Here is a 6,700-nt window from a genome sequence, read left to right as displayed (position 1 = left end):
TCTTATCCGCATGGCTGTAACGGATCGTGCACCCACGTCTCGTCTCGATCCCTGAGTCAACAGATGGGGCCGTTTGCAAGACAACAACCATCTGCACGAACAGTTCGACGACGTTTGCAGCAGCATCGACTATCAGCTAGGAGACCATGGCTTCGGTTACCCTTGACGCTGCATCACAGACAGGAGCGCCTGCGATGGTGTACTCAACGACGAACCTGGGAGCACAAATGGCAAAACGTCATTACTTCAGATGAATCCAGGTTCTGTTTACAGCATCATGATGGTCGCATCCGTGTCTGGCGACATCGCGGTGAACGCACATTGGAAGCGTATATTCGTCATCGCCATATTGGCGTATCACCCGGCGTGATGGTATGGGGTGCCATTGGCTACACATCTCGGTCACCTCTTGTTCGCATTGACGGCACTTTAAACAGTGGACGTTACATTTCAAATGTGTTACGACCTGTGGCTCTACCCTTCATTCGATCCTTGCAAAACCCTACATTTCAGCAGGATTATGCACGATCGCATGTTTCAGGTCCTGTACGGGCCTTTCTGGATACAGAAAATGTTCGACTGCTGCCCTTGCCAGCACATTCTCCAGATCTCTCAGCAATTGAAAACGTCTTGTCAATAGTAGCCGAGCAACTGGCTCGTCACAATATGCCAGTCACTACTCTTGATGAACTGTGGTATCGTGTTGAAGCTGCATTGGCAGCTGTACCTGTACACGCCATCCAAGCTCTGTTTGACTCAATACCCAGGCGTATCAAGGCCGTTATTACGGCCAGAGGTGGTTGTTCTGGGTACTGATTTCTCAGGATCTATGCACCCAAATTGCGTGAAAATGTAATCACATGTCAGTTCTAGTATAATATATTTGTCCAATAAATACCCGTTTATCATCAGCATTTCTTCTTGGTGTAGCAATTGTAATGGCCAGTAGGGTAATTAATAGACGCGAGGTATACGCATAAAGGACCGAAACCGCTTACCTAAATAAATTTTAAGAAAAGTGTCTTGGAGGTTGTTTGTCTTGGAGCCTTGAAAGCCTTCGCCGTGCCCTGTGCGCATTATATCTTCAATTCTGTAACACTGCCTGTCCGCAAGTCCGCCAGTTCATTCTGTAACGAGTTGCGGCGTTCCGCTTTCGCTCCGCCCGCCCACCAGCGGTCACAGCCGTGATTGGCTGTCACGGCCAGATGACCACACGACCCGTGGCCCCTCGGTCGGTTTCCGGTTCGTCACACACGCCCCCTCTCCCTCCCGTCCTGCTTGCCGAATCTGTTTGAACAGTTTGCGAAGTCCGCCACAGAGGTAGGCAGCCCGCGTAGCCGCTCTGTCCGTTGTGTTGCATACAAGAGTAGGCTGCGATTTCCTAAAGCTGGTGCTGCAACCAGTCTCTGCAACACACAAAAACACGTGTCGCATGGACTAAATCTCAGAACAAAACCTCACTGACTGACCGGTCTGTATTACATGCATGCTTATATAATCTGAATGTCACTGCCTGGACATCAATTTTATAAAAGCCGAACGACGTCCTTTCCATTAACTTTATAACTCACTTTCTTCAGTTTCTTGGCAGTAGACTAACTGATCGAAACATTTGTATCTAAAACTGAAAAAAACTAAACTACTCCCGAACAGGACATGAAGGCCCAACGGTACCGACCGGCCACCGTGTCATCCTCAGCCCACAGGCGTCACTGGATGGGGATGTGGAGGGGCATGTGGTCAGCAAGGCCGTTAGCGAAACATTTGTATCACGGGAGAGTATTTCCACAAAAATTGCCAAGTAACAGCGAACGACAGTGTTAGCAAACATGTAGCTGCAACTATCGTAGCCGACAAAGTTTGCGTGCTGTATTGTTAGCAGTATGCACTATCTGATCAAAAATCTCTGGACACTCCTATGTAACGAGAAATTGACGCTAGGTATCACAAAAAGTTCATTGACGAGCCGAAGAAACTGGTACACCTGCCTAGTATCGTGTAGGACCCCCCGGGAGCACACAGAAGTGCCGCAACACGACGTGGCATGCTCTCGACTAATGTTGTTCTGTTGGCAGAAGAGCCAATACCGTGTTACTAGAGGAGGCCAAATTGCACGCGTTTTAGCTCACGCAGGCTGGCGTGAGGAGGGAAGGACTATACTGACGTGAGGTCTGGAACATGACAAGGAATTAGAATTCAGAAAGCGGACGTAATTAGTTTGATACTTAACTTTAATCCATTAATGATGAACGTCGCCCTTGAGGTACAGGAGTCACAATATTATCTGTTCAGAAGACATAGTAACTGAATATGGCGCCTTACTAGGTCGTAGGAAATGACATAGCTGAAGGCTATGCTGAACTGTCGTCTCGGAAAATGAGAGCGTATGTAGACAGTGCACCATCGCTAGCAAAGTCGGCTGTACAACTGGGACGAGTGCTAGGGAGTCTCTCTAGACCTGCCGTGTGGCGGCGCTCGGTCTGCAATCACTGATAGTGGCGACACGCGGGTCCGACGTATACTAACGGACCGCGGCCGATTTAAAGGCTACCACCTAGCAAGTGTGGTGTCTGGCGGCGACACCACAAATGTCTCAAGTAGTGCTGGAGAAAACTGACACAATGAATGCTTCAGGGCTGTCCATAAATGCGTAAGAGTACGAGGGGTGGAGATCTCTGCTGAACAGCATGTTGCAAGGCATCTCAGATATGGTCAATAATGTTCATGTCTGGGAAGTTTTGGTGGCCAGTAGAAGTGTTCAAACTCAGAAGAGTGTTCCAGGACCCAATCTTTAGCGATACTGGAAGTGTGGGGTGTCGCATTGTCCTGCTGGAATAGATCAAGTCCGTCGGAATGCACAGTGGACATGAATGGATGCAGATGATCATACAGGATACGTACGTGTCACCTGTCAAAGAGTTTTGTCTAGACGTATCAGCAGTTCCAAATCGCTCCAACTGCGCTGCCCCACACCATTACAGAGCCTACACCAGATTGAACAGTTCCTTGTTGACATGCAGGGTCCACGGATTCATGAGATTGTCTCCATACCCGTACACGTCCATCCGCTCGATACGATTTGAATCGAGACTTGTCCGATCAGGCGATATGTTTCCAGTCATCAACAATCCGGTGTCGGTGATGGCGGACCAAGGCGAGGCGTTCTTCTCCGAAAGCCCATATCGATGTTTCGTTCAATGGTTCGCACGCTGACACTTGATGGCCGAGTACTGAAATCTGCAACAGTTTGCGGAAGAGTTGCACTTCTGTCACGTTGAACGATTTTATTCAGCCGTCGTTGGTCCCGTTCTTGCAGGATCTTTACCGGCCGCAGCGATGTCGGAAATTTGATGTTTTATAGGATTCGTGATATTCACGGTACACTCGTTAAATAGTCGTATGGGAAAATTCTCACTTCATCGCTACCTCGGAGATGCTGTGACCCATCGATCTCGTGAGCCGACTATAGCATCGTGTTCAAACTCACTTAAATATTGATAACCTGCCACTGTAACAGCAGAAACCGATCTAACAAATTCGCCAGACACTTGTCGTCTTATATAGGCGTTGCCGACCGCAGCGCCATTGTCAGCCTGTTACATATCTCTGTATTTGGCGCTTCAGTATATATAAACATCACTACCTTCTCCGGTTTCGGCTCTTGAGGAAGAATGGGGCACCATTCCTCCGCAAACTTTCAGACATCCCACCGGAACTAAAGTGTCTGCAGCAGAGTTGAAGCCGTCATAAAGGCAAAGGATGGACACACGCTATATAGAATAGATGTCAGTGTAGTTTTCGTCAAATAGTGTAAATTGTGTATGGCCCATGTAAACGCCCGTTACGGACCACTTACAACGTTAACCGTGGGGACATCTCCATCCATGCCTGCTCCCGTGTTTTGCTTCATCTGTGATGTGCTCCACATGGACGGCACGTTGATCGCTGACCTTCCTGCGAATGGGTATGACGTCATTTAAGCGCGCCCTGTTATCAGAATGATTACCACCTCGTCCATTCCTACTTGGAAAGCAGCAGTCAGCTCGAGTTTGCGAGAGTCCCTGATACAAAATTTACTGCGCCCCTATCAGCTATACCAGATATCTCGGTTCACACTTTCCATTATGATTTTTATGGCTGCTGGTACGATAAGGTTTGTGAAACGGTAATAAACTAGGGGGGGATGTTTGTTGAAGAGGAGGCGAGATTCTTATGGTGTCTCTGTACTTGGAGAGGATTGCGGGGAAGAGATAAGAGGATGGAAAGGCGTGGGTGAGAAATCGGTGGAGGTTGTGGTGAGTTTTACTTTTGTTGACCTTGGACAGCATCTCTCATCCGTCATGTATTTTACAGTGGTTTTCTTTCGTAATACACAGCGCAGCCGTGTCGCAGGTTTGTCAGCACACAGAAAAACCTAGGAATTTAGACGTCCCACGGTTCTACCACCGTACCGAATTGACGGGTGAAGCATTGAATATGTCTCCATTAGTTTGAATTTCTAGCCTTGCTTTCAGTGCCTCATATTTCTCTTGGTAATGATACCACCCCTTCAACTTTCCTAATCTCTCCTGATCTTTACACAGCTACATAACTGCCACACACAATCGTTCATAATATAGGCTGGAGAAATACAACCTGACGGTGAATTAAGAGTAGGCAGTTAGTTACGTGTTCCACAGATCATTTGAATTATCCTTTTATGGAACTGATCTGGAACCATTCATTTACAGGATATTTATACAAGATAATGTTAATGAACACATAACTTTTCTAAGTAGAAATTCGTTACTAGAATAGGAGGAATTTTCCAGGAGAAATGATTTTAATTTAGAATGAAAACTTATTTTGCTACCAGCCAGACATTTTATATAACTGGGCAACTGATCATAAATTTCTGTTGTTGCATTTTGAACTCCTTTCTGAGCCACTGACAGCTTTAATAATGGGTAATAGAGGTCACTTTCCCTTTAGTTTTGTAGGTAAGGGCTTCATTGTTCTTTTCAAATTGTGATGGATTATTTATGACGAATTTCATATATATATAATCAGTTAAAATGCCTAACTCCTTGAAGAGTTCTACATGACACGTCCGTGGGTGAACATCACGTATTATTCTTGGTGCCCGCTTTTGTGAAATCAGTACTTTCTTTCTAAGTGATGAGCTACCACAGAAAATTATTCCAAGAGACGTTATCGTGTGGAAATATGTGAAATATGTCAGAAGGTTAATTCGCTATATATACGAAGAGCAAAAGTAGCTGAACTTAATTGTTTTGAGAAGCTCACTAATATGCATCTTCAAGTTTTCATCAATATGTACACCCAAAAATTTAGAGCATTCTACCCTATTACTGACCGCTGCTCATGTGCTACATCAGTTGTTGACTTTATTTATTGTACAGAAATGAACATAGTGTGATTTCAGAATGAGATTTTCACTCTGCAGCGGAGTGTGCGCTGATATGAAACTTCCTGGCAGATTAAAACTGTGCGCCGGGCCGAGACTCGAACCCCGCTGCAGAGTGAAAATCTCATTGTGGAAACATCCCCTAGGCTGTGGCTAAGCCATGTCTCCGCAGTATCCTTTCTTTCAGGAGTGCTAGTTCTGCAAGGTTCGCAGGAGAGCATCTGTAAAGTTTGGAAGGTAGGAGACGAGGTACTGGCAGAAGTAAAGCTGTGAGGACAGGGCGTGAGTCGTGCTTGGGTAGCTCAGTTGGTAGAGCACTTGCCCGCGAAAGGCAAAGGTCTCGAGTTCGAGTCTCGGCCCGGCACACAGTTTTAATCTGCCAGGAAGTTTCATTGTGTGTTTTGTCAAAATTTAGCCAGAGTCCATTTTCTGAGAACCACTTTATAATCCTTTGTAAAAAAAATGGTTCAAATGGCTCGGAGCACTATGGAACTTAACATCTTAGGTAATCAGTCCCCTAGAACTTAGAACTACTTAAACCTAACTAACCTAAGGACATCACACTCATCCATGCCCGAGGCAGGATTCGAACCTGCGACCGTAGCAGTCCCGCGGGTCCGGACTGTAGCGCCCAGAACCGCGCGGCCACCGCGGCCGGCCCTTTGTAAAAACATCATTCACAATTTCTTCTGCTGCTTTTCTCTAAGGGAGTTTATTATAACCTTAATATAGTCTGAAAGAACTACCAATTCTGCTCGTTAAATGTTAAGCGGAAGGTCATTCACCTATTTCAGGAATAGGAGTGGACCCAAAGTTGAACCCTGTGGGACTCGCTTTGTGATACTCTTGCAACATTGTTTGAATTACTCAGCGCAACCTTTTGCAATCTACTTGTTAAGTATGATTCAGACCAGCTGTGCGTAAAGCCATCAGCTCCGTAAAATTCGAGTTTTTTCTAAGAGAGTAACTCGATCTACACAGTGGGACGCCTTGGAAAGATCACAAAAAAGTACCATTTGCCGATATATATATATTTTTAAGGCTTGTACTATTTGATGAGTGAATGTATAAATAGCATTCTGAGTCGAGCAACCCGTCTGGAATACAAATTGTGATATGCCAAGTAAACTGTTTCGATGTGTGTGTGTGTGTGTGTGTGTGTGTGTGTGTGTGTGTGTGTGTGTGTGTGTGAGGCTACCCTGGAATGTATTACATTTTCGAATATTCTGGAAAAAGATGTCATTAAGGAAATTTGACGAAAATTATTTATGTCTGTCTTGTCACCTTTCTGAT

This window comes from Schistocerca piceifrons, chromosome 9 (genome assembly GCF_021461385.2).
Source record: "Schistocerca piceifrons isolate TAMUIC-IGC-003096 chromosome 9, iqSchPice1.1, whole genome shotgun sequence".
Taxonomy (NCBI): domain Eukaryota; kingdom Metazoa; phylum Arthropoda; class Insecta; order Orthoptera; family Acrididae; genus Schistocerca; species Schistocerca piceifrons.
The sequence above is the reverse complement of the archived record's forward strand: the minus strand, read 5'-3'. Positions refer to the sequence as shown.